The 17,060-nt window shown below is 49.8% G+C and overlaps 1 non-coding gene and 5 pseudogenes across 1 annotated transcript; all 6 read right to left on the reverse strand.

Moving 5' to 3' along the window:
• Positions 1–6,129: 6,129 nt before the first annotated feature.
• On the reverse strand, positions 6,130–6,248 carry LOC141270357 (5S ribosomal RNA; annotated as a pseudogene).
• Positions 6,249–7,190: 942 nt separating this feature from the next.
• On the reverse strand, positions 7,191–7,310 carry LOC141267593 (5S ribosomal RNA; annotated as a pseudogene).
• A 621-nt stretch (positions 7,311–7,931) lies between these two features.
• LOC141267312 (5S ribosomal RNA) lies at positions 7,932–8,050 on the reverse strand (annotated as a pseudogene).
• A 922-nt stretch (positions 8,051–8,972) lies between these two features.
• LOC141268266 (5S ribosomal RNA) lies at positions 8,973–9,092 on the reverse strand (annotated as a pseudogene).
• A 621-nt stretch (positions 9,093–9,713) lies between these two features.
• Positions 9,714–9,832, reverse strand: LOC141266972 (5S ribosomal RNA). Its single transcript, XR_012320991.1, has one exon. It is a non-coding gene; the product is annotated as a 5S ribosomal RNA (ribosomal RNA).
• Positions 9,833–10,766: 934 nt separating this feature from the next.
• On the reverse strand, positions 10,767–10,886 carry LOC141269557 (5S ribosomal RNA; annotated as a pseudogene).
• Positions 10,887–17,060: the final 6,174 nt, after the last annotated feature.

Below are 17,060 nucleotides of genomic sequence, written 5' to 3' on the forward strand. Positions count from 1 at the left end.
GGCTCACGTGTTGAACCTGGTTGTCCAGCAATTTATAGCCCACTATCCCAGACTAGATGGCCTTCTGCAGAAGGCACGGTCGCTGTGTGCTCACTTCCGCCGTTCGCATCCCGCAGCTCAGTGACTTACATCTCTACAGAAGTCGTTGGGCCTGCCACTTCACCGGCTAAAATGCGATGTCCCTACCCGGTGGAATTCAACTCTGCACATGTTGCAGCGACTGTGGCAGCACCGACAAGCCCTGGTGCAATACGTTCTGACGTATAGCCTGGGTCAACGAGATTCAGAGGTGGGGCAAATCACGCTGGAGGACTGGTCTCAGATCAGGGACCTATGCACCCTTCTGCACAGTTTTGAAATGGCGACGAAGATGTTTAGTGCTGACGATGCCATTATCAGCATGACTATTCCGGTGATTTACATGCTGGAGCACATGTTAAACAGAATTCGGAGTCAGGTGGTGGCACAAGAGGAGGTGGAGGAAGTAGAGGAGGAGGAGTTGTATGCGGAAGGGCTAACATCTGCAAGATCCAGACGGTCGGCAGCACCAAGGCGGCAGGCATGTGAGGGTGGGGGAGATGGTTTTACCAGGGCACATGGTAGCAGCCAAACTAGTGAGGAAGGTGCAGGAGCCCAGGAAGAAGTGGAGGACGAACTGATGGAAGACTCATCAGATGAGGGAGACCTTGATCACATTTCTGTTGTGCGAGGTTGGGGGGAGAGGACAGAGGAAGGAAGCATGATTGTTACCTCGCCACCAACACAACAGGGACTTGGTGCTCCTGGATGCGCAACACACATGAGTGCCTTCTTGCTGCACTACCTGCAACATGACCCTCGAATTGTGACAATTAGAAATAATCCTGACTACTGGGTTGCCACACTGTTAGATCCCCGGTACAAAAGTAAATTTGCAGAAATTATTCCTGCCATAGAAAGGGATGCACACATGCAGGAGTATCAGCAGAGACTGTTGCAGAATCTTACATGTGCTTTTCCACAAAATACCAGTGGTGCACGTAGTGAATCTCACACTTCCAACTTGCCAACCATGGGACCGTCAAGTGTTCAGCACTCAAACCGTAACAGAACCACAGTATCTGCTGGTAACATCAATTTTGCGGAATCATTTCACCACTTTTTTAGCCCATCCTTTGCAAGGCCACAGGAGACAAGAAGTCTGACACATAGTCAACGCCTAGAGACGATGGTACAGGAGTATCTCCAAGTAAACATTGAAGCCACGACTGTGTCACTGGACCCTTGCTCTTTTTGGGCTTCCAATCTGGATAAATGGCCGGAGCTAGCCACTTACGCCTTGGAGATCTTGTCATGCCCCGCAGCCAGCGTTCTGTCTGAACGTGTGTTCAGCGCTGCTGGTGGTGTGCTGACAGATAAGCGCACGCGGCTGTCCACTGATAATGTAGACAGACTCACGTTCATAAAGATGAACAAATCATGGATCCGAAATGACTTTTCTTCCCCTGTGTCATCCTGGGGAGAGTAAAAGCTTGATGATTGATTAAAATCACCCTACCAACCGTTTTAAGCTTTCAAATTACTAATCATGTTTATCTGTATCTTGGCTGGAAAATAATTTGGGCTTTGTAGCAGTGTGCAGCACTGATCCTATTAGGCCATGTATACTAAAGCTTCACCAGATTTAAAATTAATAATAATTTTTAGCTGCATCTAGCCTGGAAAATAATTTTGGGGCTCCAAGATGCGCAAGACACATAAGTGCCTTCTTGCTGCACTACCTGCAGCATGACCCTCATATTGTCAGAATTCGAAGTAATCATGACTACTGGGTTGCCACACTCTTAGATCCCCCAAACTTTTCGATCAACCTTTTCATTTGAATAAAGACCAAAAAAATGGTCATTTTTGAAATTATAAGCATTAGCAGGTTGTTAGAAACTGAAATCAAACAGTTTTCAACTCAAAACTTTATTCTAGGTGATGTTACATTTTCACATAGGACCCCTTGTTCGAAAGGAGCTTCTGAACTCTCTCGTCCATTGAATTTGTCAGGTTTTGGATGGTTTCTGCTTCAATTGTTTTGCATGAGGACAGAATACCCTCCCAGAGCTGTTGCTTAGATGTGAACTGCCTCCCGCCATCATAGACACTCCTTTTAATGATGCTCCAAAGGTTCTGAATGGGGTAGAGGTCAGGGGAGCATGGGGGTCACACCATAAGTTTGTCCCCTTTTGTGCCCATATCAGCCAGAGATGCAGATGTTTTATGTGCAGCATGAGATGGTGCATTATCATGTAGAAAAATGATCTTGCTGTGAAATACACGGTTCTTCTTCTTGAACCATGGCAGGAAGTGCTGTTTGAGAAAATCCACATACATTATGGAGTTCATCTTTAGCGCCTTCAGGGATCCTAAAGGGGCCGACAATCTCTCTCCCCATGATTCCAGCCCAAAACATTACTCCACCTCCTCCTTGTTGGCGCTGTAGCCGTGTTTGCGTGGGGTGTCCATCAACCAGCCATCCTCCACTCCATCCATCTGGACCATCGAGCGCTGCACGGCACTCATCCGTGAACAAAACTGTTTTGAAATCAGTCTTCATGTATTGTTTGGCCCACTGGAGCCGTTTGTGCTTGTGTGAAGTGGATAGAGGAGGTCGACAGGATGGCGTATGCACAGCTGCAAACCTCTGAAGGACCCTGCATCTTGTTGTTCGGGGGACGTTGGAGGCACAAGCAGCTTCAAAAACTTGTCTGCTGCTATGACAAGGCTTTTTGGCCGCTGCTCTTTCAACCTGACGTAATTGCCTGTAGGAAAGAGTCCTCAATTTGCCCTTATCAGCACGCACACGTGTGTACTGTGAATCAGCTACATACTTCTTGATTGCCAAGACACTTCATCCTGATCATCGCACAATGTTGATTGTAGTCATGCCTTGACCTAAACACTCCACAATTTGTTGCTTCTCAGCAGCCGACACATCCTTTTTCTTTCCCATTTTGGCAGAAAATGTAGGCTGCATAATAATGTGAGAGAGCCTTCTTAAGTAGTCTTGCCTTTCATTGGACACACCTGCCAAACTAATTAGCACAGGTGTCTGCAATTGCTTACAGTGATATAAAGAGCCCTGACACACATCACCATCAATGAGTTTAACTGACAAACAAACAAATTCTTCCCTTATCACTCCTAAACACTTTTTGCATAATAATTTGGAACGCAGTGTACATGTGCTTTTCCACAAAACACCATCGGTTCACGTAGTGAATCTTACAGTTCTAACTTGCCAACCGTGGTCTGTATGGAGTTGTTCAATAAAGGGCCCAAAATTAAGATAACATAGATGGGAGAGGTCTCTATGAATAGGAATTCCTAAGTATTTGATACCCTGTGAGGGACAGGCAAAGGGAAAGTTGGACTGGATGGAATCCTATATGGATTTGGGGAGGGAGACATCGAGGGCCTCAGACTTCGCTGCATTGATTTTAAAATTTGACCATGTAACAAAGTGATCTATTTCAGCCACAACAGCAGGGATGGATATATGTGATTGAGTGATATATACTAGGACATCATCAGCAAATAGAGAGCACTTGTACTCGGTGCCTCCCACCTCAATCCACCTAATATTGGGGTTATGGCGAATTGATGAGAGCAGGTGCTCCGTCACTAGGATGTATAAGAGAGGGGACAGAGGACATCCCTGCCTTGTCCCATTGGTGATTGTGAAAGGTGATGAAAATGTTCTGACGCACCCCCTGGGCCTTGGGACACCCGGAGCCGGACCCTTTTTGGTGGATGCTGGTGGTTGTAGTCTTCGTGGCGGCGACCCGGTTCCGTGGCTCAGGGCGGTCAAACCAGTGGCGGAACTATTTATGTGGTTTTGATGTTTAAATGTCCGACTACGCCACCCGTGGATTGCGGTCAGAGTGAACCGCTGCTACAGGGCAGACCGCTGAGGCTGGTGTTGTGGGTGCAGCAGAGCGTAGCATAACTCCCCACGGGAGGAGTATAGCCTCAGGGCAGTGTATGCGGAGGATGGGGGTGATGGTGCAGGGCAGCAGCAGTAACGACACGGAGTCAGTGATGCAGTCCAGGGCATTTACTCACAGTTCTTATTATCCAGACCACGTCTGCAGGTAACGGCTGCCCACGTCGTACTGTGCTCACCAGGTGAGGGGCTCAGACAACTCCCAGATAACGTTGGAGCACTTCACAGGACCCCCTTTGTGTGTCCTTTGTCTGGCCTTTCTTACCAACACTTCTGTCCGGCTGCCTCGGGCCTCCTCTTGGTAAACTTGGCGCCAGTTTCCCTGACCCTATGTGGTGCCTTCCTAGCGTGTGTAGCGAGGGGCTGCGCCACATAAAATGTCAGAGCCTCCGGTTTCTAGCTGAGGGTCGTTTCCTGCCTCCACTAGTTCGGGGACCGGTCTCCCCCTTTGGCCTGACCCCTCCACGCAGGTGGATTCGGGCGTGCGGTGGCGACTCGCCCGTCCGCACCCCTGGGATCCCTTCATTCCTCGTTCCTGGAGCCTTCTCCGCTCCTCTTCCTTCCTTCTCCCTCTTTCAGGCCTGGGCCTCTGTTACTAGGCCCGCCTCCGGAGCATAGCTTATGCAGAGCCCCTGCTCCCTGCCACTTCTGCTCAGACTTCTCTGCACTGAACTAAGATGGTGCCCACCTTTTATACTCCCTTCTCAATGCACCCAGGAACTGCTTCCTCCCTGCTCCTGCACTACAGGGTTCCCCTTCCTCAGTGTTCCCTTCCCCCACTCCAGCCAGGGACAGGGACTGTCGTGCCCATCTCAGGGGCATATTGGTCGCCCTGCCCCACGGCAATGTGGTGTAATGCATGCAGGTGTCGGGTCCTGATCCACACTCCATCCTTACCTGAGAGTGAGATATCACACCTCTGGGTGAGGTGCAATACGTCTGTAGCAACCGAGCCCTCAGGGTGCTACAGTTCCATTTATCTTCAGCCTAGGTGACGTATTGCGATACAGGGCCGTGATTTTGGCTATAAAAGGGTCCCCTAGACCCCTACCCCAAGCTTTTTAAGAGAATCATATATGGCGTGCCAGGAGACTCTATGGAATGCTTTCTCAGCATCCAACGAGAGTATCTAATTACAAATTTTTAACTGCATCTAGCCAAGGAAATACTTTGTGCCTAGTAGCAGTCTCTGCTAGTCAGCGGATTATCCCGGCTGTTAAGCAAGCTACACCACCTGTAGTTTAGACACTTAATTTTTTCAAAGGAAATGATTCGGGACCATGGGATACTTAGTGAAGAGCATCAGGAGGCACCCCAAGGCATAGGGGCTGGGACTGGCATTAGGATGCCTTGCGGTGGACAGCCGAGCTCGATCCTTATAAAAGCTTTTTAACTGCAGCAGCTTTAGTGGACGCTACTGGAGCTGGAATTACGCGGCTGCTGGCATGAGACTTGCCCTCCAATAGATCCTTGTAAATGGATTTAAAGTGTATTCATTCAAATTAGAGAGACAATTTAAATTAAAAAGCTTAGAGCTGCCTCCACCACAGGGGGGCTCGCTCGACCCACCAGCGGACAGGCACCAGTATTGGGAGAGGGGGGCTGGCCATCAGGGTTCACCGCGGCTCTGGCACAAACCCGGCGACACGGAGGTGGCACGGGCAGGAGCGGACTGGCCGTGTCGGCTTCTCACTTTTTGGATTTTAGAAGGGCATGACATGCCTATATCTGTGTCTCCCCCTCCTTTTACTCCTCCACCTCTTTTATTTTCGCATGACTATATGTACTTGTCACTTTTCCATGTGTTAGTTATGTCTTCTGAGCAACTTGTCAGCTTTTGGACACCTTTGAAGGTGTTTTCTATGTGTTTCTATGTGTTTTTGTTTGCCTGCCATTGTTTTTAACGGTGTTCGAAGGTTTTCGACGAACAGTTCGGCGAACACACGGGTGTTCGACGAACCGAACCGAACTCGAACACTACGGGGGTGGCTCAACACTAATCAGAAGGATGCTGGTATTTTGCAGAGATGAAATAGCACAAGAGAGAGAGCAAATGAAAAAAAGAAAAGAGAATGAATGTGTGCACTTGTGAAAGGAAATGGAAAAACGGCATAGAAGAGAGTGCCCCCTGCTGGTGGAAGGAAGGAAAAAGCAAAAGCCTACTGCACCTGGTATTCCCAGGCGGTCTCCCATCCAAGTACTAACCAGGCCCAACCATGCATAGCTTCCAAGATCAGACGACATTGGGCCTGTTCAGGGTGCTGTGGGCATAGACAGAGACTAGCCTCTCAATTGCTGCTTTTCTACTTTGACGTCTGGCTGCCGGCTGCCCTTTCCAGTGCTCAGCAAGACCAGGTCCTTTTGTGCTTTCCCTTCTCTTCAATTTTTTTGCTGGCTTCCTTAAAAGGTCTTGTAGACAGAAGGCCCCACTCAGAGCCGCTGAGCTCACTGATCGGCTGCAGCACTGTCGACGGAACGTCGGCTTCACGGCCAATGCCACAGGCCGGGAACAGAGGCGATACTCACCGGTAGACCCGGGTAAGGTGAGTAGAGTGCGGTTAGTTGCTTTCTAATAGCCTGCAGCCGGAGATTAACTTTTAATGAAAGGGAACAATCCCTTTGACTGTCTGCAGCGCGCCACAGCTAGGAAGCGCACTCTCACACACAAGCCAGCATGCACACGTGCTCGCACGTGACAACACCCCCTATCTGCCCCTACAACCTCTCCGTCACCATGCGTCAGACTCTCCTGCCTGTTTTATGATTTCAGGGCCCTAGCAGGAATCACCCCCCCCCTCCCCAATTCCTTCCGCACCTTCCTTGCCTTCCTTGCACTGAGGTTAGCTCTTTGTCAGCCGTCTGGCTTGGTTACACAAGCTTCTTTGCAGAGAAACATGTTACTTCTGCTGGCCCTCGCTAGGCGGCCGGCATCCAAAACCTTCCCTGGGCACCTGCTGAAAGCCTGGCCCCTTCACGGCCCCGGGTGCTTTTAACGTCATCATTTCCACACGGCGAGCTGCGGAGTCAATAAGCACTCCTAGCCGTGGCAAGGAGCTCGGTGTCAGGCCTGCGTGAAGGCGGCGGGGTAGCGTACTTAGCTGCCAACTGGCTCAGAGGCCTTGGGGCTTCCATCATCTAAGTTACTTAAGGTCGGTGTCCGGCAAGGCGCCGTTCCATGCTAGCCGAGCTGGGCAGTAGGGCAAAACGTCATCAAAATGGTCTACAGCACCCGGTGTTCCCAGGAGGTCTCCCATCCAAGTACTGTCTGAGCCCAGCCCTGCTTTGTTTCCGAGATCAGACGAGATCGGGCATATCCAAGGTGGTATGGCCAGTAGACGCTGCTCGATCCATCGCCCGGCCAGCCTTTCTCAGGATCGCTTGGTGGCGAGCAATCTGGCCGTGACGGGGCGGGCTCCGAAGGGTCCATGCAAAGGCTGTGCCATCCCTACAGGTGTGGTTTGTTTAGCAGTGATTCACCCGCCGCATCAGGTGTCTTCAAAAATGTCTCGGCGCAGCGTCTCCTGCAGGCTAAACCCTTCATCGCGGTAATGTGACAGAAAGAGCAAGCTGGACCCGTAACTTGGGGGCGGAGCGAGACATCCAGGGGTGAATGAAGGAAGAGGGTGAGATGGTTGCCAGTGACTTTGAGCTGCTCTTCAGGGGGGAGGGTCGTGTTGCCTGCAAAGGTCTTCTGCTTGGGGTTACCGGTGGTTGCCTCCAGCCACGCGGGAGACGCTGGTCCTGGTGAAAAGGAGCCTAGTATTGAAAGTAAAGAAGCAACAATGCTGGAGGCCCACGGTGATCAGAAGGATGCTGGTATTTTGCAGAGATGAAATAGCGCAAGAGAGAAAGCAAATGAAAAAAAGAAAAGAAAATGAATGTGTGCACTTGTGAAAGGGAATGGAAAAAAGGCATAAAAGAGAGTGCACCCTGCTGGTGGAAGGAAGGAAAAAGCAAAAGCCTACAGCACCTGGCATTCTCAGGCAGTCTCCCATCTAAGTACTAACCAGGCCCAACCCTGCTTAGCTTCTGAGATCAGATGAGATTGGGCGTGTTCAGGAAGGTGTGGCCGTAGGCAGAGACAAGCCACTCACTTGCTGCTTTTCTACTTTGAAGTCTGGCTGCCGGCTGCCCTTTCCAGTGCTCAGCAAGACCAGGTCCTTTTGTGCTTTCCCTTCTCTTCAATTTTTTTGCTGGCTTCCTTAAAAAGTCTTGTAGACAGAAGGCCCCACTCAGAGCCGCTGAGCTCACTGATTGGCTGCAGCGCTGTCGACGGAACGTCAGCTTCGCGGCCAATGCCACAGGCCGGGAGCAGAGGTGAGACTCACCGGTAGACCCGGGTAGGGTGAGTAGAGCGCGGTTAGTTGCTTTCTAATAGCCTGCAGCCGGGGATTAACCTTTAATGAAAGGGAACAATCCCTTTGACTGTCTGCAGCGCGCCACACCTAGGAAGCGCACTCTCACACACAAGCCAGCATGCACACGTGCTCGCACGTGACAACACCCCCTATCTGCCCCTACAACCTCTCCGTCACCATGCGTCAGACTCTCCTGCCTGTTTTATGATTTCATGGCCCTAGCAGGAATCACGCACCCCCTCCCCAATTCCTTCCTTGCCTTCCTTTCACTGAGGTTAGCTCTTTGTCAGCCGTCTGGCTTGGTTACACAAGCTTCTTTGCAGAGAAACATGTTACTTCTGCTGGCCCTCGCTAGGCGGCCGGCATCCAAAACCTTCCCTGGGCACCTGCTGAAAGACTGGCCCCTTCATGGCCCCGGGTGCTTTTAACGCCATTATTTCCACATGGCGAGCTGCGGAGTCAATAAGCACTCCTAGCCGTGGCAAGGAGCTCGGTGTCAGGCCTGCGTGATAGAGTACTTAGCTGCCAACTGGCTCAGAGGCCTTGGGGCTTCCATTATCTAAGTTACTTAAGGTCGGTGTCCGGCAAGGCGCCGTTCCATGCTAGCCAAGCTGGGCAGTAGGGCAAAACGTCATCAAAATGGTCTACAGCACCCGGTGTTCCCAGGAGGTCTCCCATCCAAGTACTGTCTGAGCCCAGCCCTGCTTTGTTTCCGAGATCAGACAAGATCGGGCATATCCAAGGTGGTATGGCCAGTAGACGCTGCTCGATCCATCGCCCGGCCAGCCTTTCTCAGGATCGCTTGGTGGCGAGCAATCTGGCCGTGACGGGGCGGGCTCCGAAGAGTCCATGCAAAGGCTGTGCCGTCCCTACAGGTGTGGTTTGTTTAGCAGTGATTCACCCGCCGCATCAGGTGTCTTCAAAAATGTCTCGGCGCAGGGTCTCCTGCAGGCTAAACCCTTCATCGCGGTAATGTGACAGAAAGAGCAAGCTGGACCCGTAACTTGGGGGCGGAGCGAGACGTCCAGGGGTGAATGAAGGAAGAGGGTGAGATGGTTGCCAGTGACTTTGAGCTGCTCTTCAGGGGGGAGGGTCGTGTTGCCAGCAAAGGTCTTCTGCTTGGGGTTACCGGTTGTTGCCTCCAGCCACGTGGGAGACGCCGATCCCGGTGAAAAGGAGCCTAGTATTGAAAGTAAAGAAGCAACAATGCTGGAGGCCCACGGTGATCAGAAGGATGCTGGCATTTTGCAGAGATGAAATAGCGCAAGAGTGAAAGCAAATGAAAAAAAGAAAAGAGAATTAATGGGTGCACTTGTGAAAGGGAATGGAAAAAAGGCATAGAAGACAGTGCCCCCTGCTGGTGGAAGGAAGGAAAAAGCAAAAGCCTACAGCACCTGGTATTCCCAGACAGTCTCCCATCCAAGTACTAACCAAGCCCAACCCTGCTTATCTTCTGAGATCAGACAAGATCAAGCGTGTTCAGGGTGGTGTGGCCATAGGCAGAAACAATTTTCTCACTTGCTGCTTTTCTACTTTGAAGTCTGGCTGCCGGCTGCCCTTTCCAGTGCTCAGCAAGACCAAGTCCTTTTGTGCTTTCCCTTCTCTTCAATTTTTTTGCTGGCTTCCTTAAAAGGTCTTGTAGATACAATGCCCCACTCAGAGCCGCTGAGCTCACTGATCGGCTGCAGCGCTGTCGACGGAACGTCAGCTTCACGGCCAATGCCACAGGCCGGGAGCAGAGGCGAGACTAAACGGTAGACCCGGGTAGGGTGAGTAGTGCGCGGTTAGTTGCTTTCTAATAGCCTGCAGCCGGGGAATAACTTTTAATGAAAGGGAACAATCCCTTTGACTGTCTGCAGCGCGCCACACCTAGGAAGCGCACTCTCACACACAAGCCAGCACTGCACACGTGCTCGCACGTGACAACACCCCCTATCTGCCCCTACAACCTCTCCGTCACCATGCATCAGACTCTCCTGCCTGTTTTATGATTTCAGGGCCCTAGCAGGAATCACCACCCCCCCTCCCCAATTCCTTCCTTGCCTTCCTTGCACTGAGGTTAGCTCTTTGTCAGCCGTCTGGCTTGGTTATACAAGCTTCTTTGCAGAGAAACATGTTACTTCTGCTGGCCCTCGCTAGGCGGCCGGCATCCAAAACCTTCCCTGGGCACCTGCTGAAAGCCTGGCCCCTTCACGGCCCCGGGTGCTTTTAAAGCCATCATTTCCACACGGCGAGCTGCGGAGTCAATAAGCACTCCTAGCCGTGGCAAGGAGCTCGGTGTCAGGCCTGCGTGAAGGCGGCAGGGTAGCGTACTTTGCTGCAAACTGGCTCAGAGGCCTTGGGCTTCCATCATCTAAGTTACTTAAGGTGGGTGTCCGGCAAGGCGCCGTTCCATGCTAACCGAGCTGGGCAGTAGGGCAAAACGTCATCAAAATGGTCTACAGCACCCGGTGCTCCCAGGAGGTCTCCCATCCAAGTACTGTCTGATCCCAGCCCTGCTTTGCTTCTGAGATCAGACGAGATCGGGCATATCCAAGGTGGTATGGCCAGTAGACGCTGCTTGATCCATCGCCCGGCCAGCCTTTCTCAGGATCGCTTTGTGGCGAGCAATCTGGCCGTGACGGGGCGGGCTCCGAAGGGTCCATGCAAAGGCTGTGCCGTCCCTACAGGTGTGGTTTGTTTAGCAGTGATTCACCCGCCGCATCAGGTGTCTTCAAAAATGTCTCAGCGCAGGGTCTCCTGCAGGCTAAACCCTTCATCGCGGTAATGTGACAGAAAGAGCAAGCCGGACCCGTAACTTGGGGGCGGAGCAAGACGTCCAGGGGTGAATGAAGGAAGAGGGTGAGATGGTTGCCAGTGACTTTGAGCTGCTCTTCAGGGGGGAGGGTCGTGTTGCCTGCAAAGGTCTTCTGCTTGGGGTTACCGGTGGTTGCCTCCAGCCACGCGGGAGACGCTGGTCCTGGTGAAAAGGAGCCTAGTATTAAAAGTAAAGAAGCAACAATGCTGGAGGCAAACTGTGATCAGAAGGATGCTGGTATTTTGCAGAGATGAAGTAGCGCAAGAGAGAAAGCAAATGAATAAAAGAAAAGAGAATGAATGTGTGCACTTGTGAAAGGGAATGGAAAAAAGGCATAGAAGAGAGTGCCCCCTGCTGGTGGAAGGAAGGAAAAAGCAAAAACCTACAGCACCTGGAATTCCCAGGCGGTCTCTGTTAAATGGTTAATTATGGAAATTCATTTGGAATGTTAATCGATAATCATTTTTCTGAGTTCTATGCCTCAGCCATCGTGTCTAGTTGACATGCGCTATTTGTGTGTGTATTTTTGGTTCACTACCATATGTAGAACAGGTGTCCATACGACTGGCTATAAAAGCCCATGGTACAGAAAGGGGGGCTCTCTTGCTCTGCCCAAACCACAAGACACAGAATCTTCATGCTGAGAAGCAGATGACATGTAGGCCTGGACACATGCTGGACAAAGACATGATTTACCAGCCAGGATCCAAGGAAAGATGGGTGAATCTCAACAATTAAGCTAATTATGGACAAATGGACAATTACTTTATAACTAATTATTGTATGTACCTGCTGCAATCTGATTCTTTTTAATGGACAATCCAAGAATAAATAGATACATTTTTTTATAAGAATATCGTGATATTGATACTTTGAGAAGTCCTCAGTAGAAAAAAATAATACAGGAAGAGTATTATTTTACAATGGTGAGCCAGCCAGTCCTGTTTTTTTGTTTTTTAAATTAAGTAAGTGAATTTCTTCCGTGAACAAGAGGGGAGTCCTGACGAGCTGAACAGCTGTTGTTCACGTGTCAGTAAATTCACTAGTTTGTCACGAGAAGCAGAAAGGACCTACAGACTGAGGAAAGACAGGAAGCAGAGGTACTAACAAGGAACAGAATCACACAGGAAAAGAATCAGACGAACTGAAGACAGGACGTGCTGATAAAGAGAAGCCAAGGAATCTTAAGGTAAGCAAAATATGGATATAATTTCTTCTTTTGCTAAACAAAGTAATATTAATTTCAAAGGTAATGTAGGAGATGACATAGAAGTTTTGTGGCTCAGTTTATACAAAGAATGTGAATTGCAGAATTTACAGTTAACTTCTAAATTGGTAAATAGAGACAAACAGAAATTGAGAAATATTCTACATTTGGTAGATTTTTTTCATAGTCTTGTGTTAGAGATTTCTAAGCAGGAAAATAGTGTAGAAGTGTCAGACGGTGATACTGATTCTGACTGTAATGTGGAAAATGAACAAGAAGTAAGACACGTGTCTGTAACTGAAGGTGACCTTGGGTCTGACCAAGAGACGGACATACAGAAACCTGACATGGGAGGAGACATGACTGACATACGAGAAACCGACATACTAGGTGATGTGGGAGGAGACGTGAGTGACGTAGGAGGAATGGACGTACAAGAGCCACTAAAAATATCAGAGAATTCTGGAATTACCCAGGCTCAACTCCAAATTAAAATGAGGAAAAACTTGCTGAAATTATACAAAATCATGCCAAAATATGATGTCAAAATCCATGCCTGTAGAAATTCAGAGACATTTGAGAGCTTCTCTGATAAGTAGTGTTGAGCCACCCCCGTAGTGTTCGAGTTCGGTTCGGTTCGTCGAACACTCGTGTGTTCGCCGAACTGTTCGTCGAACTGTTCGTCGAACACCTTCGAACACCGTTAAAACCAATGGCAGGCAAACAAAAACACATAGAAACACATAGAAAACACCTTCAAAAGTGTCCAAAAGCTGACAAACTGCCCAGAAGACACAACTAACACATGGAAAAGTGACAAGTACATATAGTCATGCGAAAATAAAAGAGGTGGAGGAGTAAAAGGAGGGGGAGACACAGATATAGGCATGTCATGCCCTTCTAAAATCCAAAAAGTGAGAAGCCGACACGGCCAGTCCGCTCCTGCCCGTGCCACCTCCGTGTCGCCGGGTTTGTGCCAGAGCCGCGGTGAACCCTGATGGCCAGCCCCCCTCTCCCAATACTGGTGCCTGTCTGCTGGTGGGTCGAGCGAGCCCCCCTGTGGTGGAGGCAGCTCTAAGCTTTTTAATTTAAATTGTCTCTCTAATTTGAATGAATACACTTTAAATCCATTTACAAGGATCTATTGGAGGGCAAGTCTCATGCCAGCAGCCGCGTAATTCCAGCTCCAGTAGCGTCCACTAAAGCTGCTGCAGTTAAAAAGCTTTTATAAGGATCGAGCTCGGCTGTCCACCGCAAGGCATCTTACTGCCAGTCCCAGCCCCTATGCCTTGGGGTGCCTCCTGATGCTCTTCACTGAGTATCCCATGGTCCCGAAGCATTTCCTTTGAAAAAATTAAGTGTCTAAACTACAGGTGGTGTAGCTTGCTTAACAGCCGGGATAATCCGCTGACTAGCAGACACTGCTACTAGGCACAAAGTATTTCCTGGGCTAGATGCAGTTAAAAATTTGTAATTAGATACTCTCGTTGGATGCTGAGAAAGCATTCCATAGAGTCTCCTGGCACGCCATATATGATTCTCTTAAAAAGCTTGGGGTAGGGGTCTAGGGGACCCTTTTATAGCCAAAATCACGGCCCTGTATCGCAATACGTCACCTAGGCTGAAGATAAATGGAACTGTAGCACCCTGAGGGCTCGGTTGCTACAGACGTATTGCACCTCACCCAGAGGTGTGATATCTCACTCTCAGGTAAGGATGGAGTGTGGATCAGGACCCGACACCTGCATGCATTACACCACATTGCCGTGGGGCAGGGCGACCAATATGCCCCTGAGATGGGCACGACAGTCCCTGTCCCTGGCTGGAGTGGGGGGAGGGAACACTGAGGAAGGTGAACCCTGTAGTGCAGGAGCAGGGAGGAAGCAGTTCCTGGGTGCATTGAGAAGGGAGTATAAAAGGTGGGCACCATCTTAGTTCAGTGCAGATAAGTCTGAGCAGAAGTGGCAGGGAGCAGGGGCTCTGCATGAGCTCTGCTCCGGAGGCGGGCCTAGTAACAGAGGCCCAGGCCTGGAAGAGGGAGAAGGAAGGAAGAGGAGCGGAGAAGGCTCGAGGAACGAGGAATGAAGGGATCCCAGGGGTGCGGACGGGCGAGTCGCCACCGCACACCCGAATCCACCTGCGTGGAGGGGTCAGGCCAAAGGGGGAGACCGGTCCCCGAACTAGTGGAGGAAGGAAACGACCCTCAGCTAGAAACCGGAGGCTCTGACATTTTATGTGGCGCAGCCCCTCGGTACAACCGCTAGGAAGGCACCACATAGGGTCAGGGAAACTGGCATCAAGTTTACCAAGAGGAGGCCCGAGGCAGCCGGACAGAAGTGTTGGTAAGAAAGGCCAGACAAAGGACACACAAAGGGGGTCCTGTGAAGTGCTCCAAAGTTATCTGGGAGTTGTCTGAGCCCCTCACCTGGTGAGCACAGTATGGCGTGGGCAGCCGTTACCTGCAGACGTGGTCTGGATAATAAGAACTGTGAGTAAAGGCCCTGGACTGCATCACTGACTCCGTGTCGTTACTGCTGCTGCCCTGAGGCTGCACCATCACCCCCATCCTCCGCATACACTGCCCTGAGGCTATACTCCTCCCGTGGGGAGTTATGCTACACTCTGCTGCACCCACAACACCAGCCTCAGCGTTTTGCCCTGTAGCGGCGGTTCACTCTGACCGCAATCCACGGGTGGCGTAGTCGGACATTTAAACATCAAAACCACATAAATAGTTCCGCCACTGGTTTGACTGCCCTGAGCCACGGAACCGGGTCGCCGCCACGAAGACTACAACCACCAGCATCCACCAAAAAGGGTCCGGCTCCGGGTGTCCCAAGGCCCAGGGGGTGCGTCAGAACATTTTCATCACCTTTCACAATCACCAATGGGACAAGGCAGGGATGTCCTCTGTCCCCTCTCTTATACATCCTAGTGACGGAGCACCTGCTCTCATCAATTCGCCATAACCCCAATATTAGGTGGATTGAGGTGGGAGGCACCGAGTACAAGTGCTCTCTATTTGCTGATGATGTCCTAGTATATATCACTCAATCACATATATCCATCCATGCTGTTATGGCTGAAATAGATCACTTTGTTACATGGTAAAATTTTAAAATCAATGCAGCGAAGTCTGAGGCCCTTGATGTCTCCCTCCCCAAATCCATATAGGATTCCATCCAGTCCAACTTTCCCTTTGCCTGGCCCTCACAGGGTATCAAATACTTAGGAATTCCTATTCATAGAGACCTCTCCCATCTATGTTATCTTAATTTTGGGCCCTTTATTGAACAACTCCATACAGACCACGGTTGGCAAGTTAGAACTGTAAGATTCACTACGTGAACCGCTGGTGTTTTGTGGAAAAGCACATGTACACTGCGTTCCAAATTATTATGCAAAAAGTGTTTAGGAGTGATAAGGGAAGAATTTGTTTGTTTGTCAGTTAAACTCATTGATGGTGATGTGTGTCAGGGCTCTTTATATCACTGTAAGCAATTGCAGACACCTGTGCTAATTAGTTTGGCAGGTGTGTCCAATGAAAGGCAAGACTACTTAAGAAGGCTCTCTCACATTATTAAGCAGCCTACATTTTCTGCCAAAATGGGAAAGAAAAAGGATGTGTCGGCTGCTGAGAAGCATCAAATTGTGGAGTGTTTAGGTCAAGGCATGACTACAATCAACATTGTGCGATGATCAGGATGAAGTGTCTTGGCAATCAAGAAGTATGTAGGTGATTCACAGTACACACGTGTGCGTGCTGATAAGGGCAAATTGAGGACTCTTTCCTACAGGCAATTACGTCAGGTTGAAAGAGCAGCGGCAAAAAAGGCTTGTCATAGCAGCAGACAAGTTTTTTAAGCTGCTTGTGCCTCCAACGTCCCCCGAACAACAAGATGCAGGGTCCTTCAGAGGTTTGCAGCTGTGCATGCGCCATCCTGTCGACCTCCTCTATCCACTTCACACAAGCAGAAACGGCTCCAGTGGGCCAAACATTACATGAAGACTGATTTCAAAACTGTTTTGTTCACGGATGAGTGCCGTGCAGCGCTCGATGGTCCAGATGGATGGAGTGGAGGATGGCTGGTTGATGGACACCCCACGCAAACACGGCTACAGCGCCAACAAGGAGGAGGTGGAGTAATGTTTTGGGCTGGAATCATGGGGAGAGAGATTGTCGGCCCCTTTAGGATCCCTGAAGGCGCTAAAGATGAACTCCATAATGTATGTGGATTTTCTCAAACAGCACTTCCTGCCATGGTTCAAGAAGAAGAACCGTGTATTTCACAGCAAGATCATTTTTCTGCATGATAATGCACCATCAAATGCTGCACATAAAACATCTGCATCTCTGGCTGATATGGGCACAAAAGGGGACAAACTTATGGTGTGACCCCCATGCTCCCCTGACCTCTACCCCATTCAGAACCTTTGGAGCATCATTAAAAGGAGTGTCTATGATGGCGGGAGGCAGTTCACATCTAAGCAACAGCTCTGGGAGGGTATTCTGTCCTCATGCAAAACAATTGAAGCAGAAACCATCCAAAACCTGACAAATTCAATGGACGAGAGAGTTCAGAAGCTCCTTTCGAACAAGGGGTCCTATGTGAAAATGTAACATCACCTAGAATAAAGTTTTGAGTTGAAAACTGTTTGATTTCAGTTTCTAACAACCTGCTAATGCTTATAATTTCAAAAATGACCATTTTTTTGGTCTTTATT

This window comes from Phyllobates terribilis, unplaced genomic scaffold, assembly GCF_046119375.1.
Source record: "Phyllobates terribilis strain yellow unplaced genomic scaffold, ASM4611937v1 Scaffold_4__5_contigs__length_816908805, whole genome shotgun sequence".
Lineage (NCBI taxonomy): Eukaryota > Metazoa > Chordata > Amphibia > Anura > Dendrobatidae > Phyllobates > Phyllobates terribilis.